This window comes from Phytophthora parasitica (assembly GCF_000247585.1).
Source record: "Phytophthora parasitica INRA-310 unplaced genomic scaffold supercont2.1, whole genome shotgun sequence".
In the NCBI taxonomy this organism is placed as follows: Eukaryota; Oomycota; class Peronosporomycetes; order Peronosporales; family Peronosporaceae; genus Phytophthora; species Phytophthora nicotianae.
Genome location: NW_008634126.1, coordinates 1,783,370 through 1,784,356, shown reverse-complemented (window position 1 = coordinate 1,784,356; position 987 = coordinate 1,783,370).

Here is a 987-nt window from a genome sequence, read left to right as displayed (position 1 = left end):
TCGAGGAAATGACAGCAGTCTTTCCTGGTAAGGCCGGAGAGATTGCCGAGATGGTGCTCATCAAACAAGAGACCTCTCAGGCAGAATTGAACTCCTCCTCCATTTTGGACGAAGACGTCCTCGAGGGATTGAGTAAGCAGCGTCAATCGTGCTTGGGTTCTGAAATTCTCAAGAACCCCAAGGATCCGGTGTATCCTTTGGTGTCGGAGTATGCGGACGTAGTCACGAAGAACCCACCGTACCAGATCGTGGAGTACGACACGATATTGACCTCGTGCCTGGTACAAAATACTGTGTCATGATCTCCCTCGCGAGCAATACGAGGTGATTGATGCCCTCTTCGCTGCGAAAGCAAAGGCGGGCATGGTGTGGGAGTCGAAGTCCCCGCACGCGACACCGACCTTCTGCGTTCGTAAACCGAACGAGAAGTGGCGTCTGGTTCACGCTTATAACAAGCTGAACAGCGCAACGGTGTCGGCCCAGATACCAATCCCACGAAAGGATGTGTTGCTGAACAACATGGCCGCGTGCGTACTGTACAGTGCGCTGGATTTGGTAGACGGATACTACCAGACCCTGATGCGCGAGAGCGACATCTCACTCACCGCGGTGAACACTCCAGGCGGCATGCTTTAGGAGTGGCTCGTCATACCGCAGGGCCTGTCTAATGCCCCAGCGACATTCAATCGCTTGGTGGTGCAGCTGTTCAGGCCGCTGCGATCCTTTGTACAAACGTACTTCGACGATATATTCGTCCATAGCCATGCCAAGGGAGGCAAGACGGCCATGGAGGTGCACTTGGGCCACCTCCGTCGAGTGTTGGACGTTATGCGAGCCAACAAGCTCTACGGCAATATCGACAAGTGCGTTTTCGCATCACCAGAGATCAAAGTTCTCGGTTGCTTCGTCAGCGACGTCGGGGTTCGGGCTGACCGCGACATGGTGAAGGCCAATGCAACGTGGTCGACACCCAGATCTCAGAAGGAT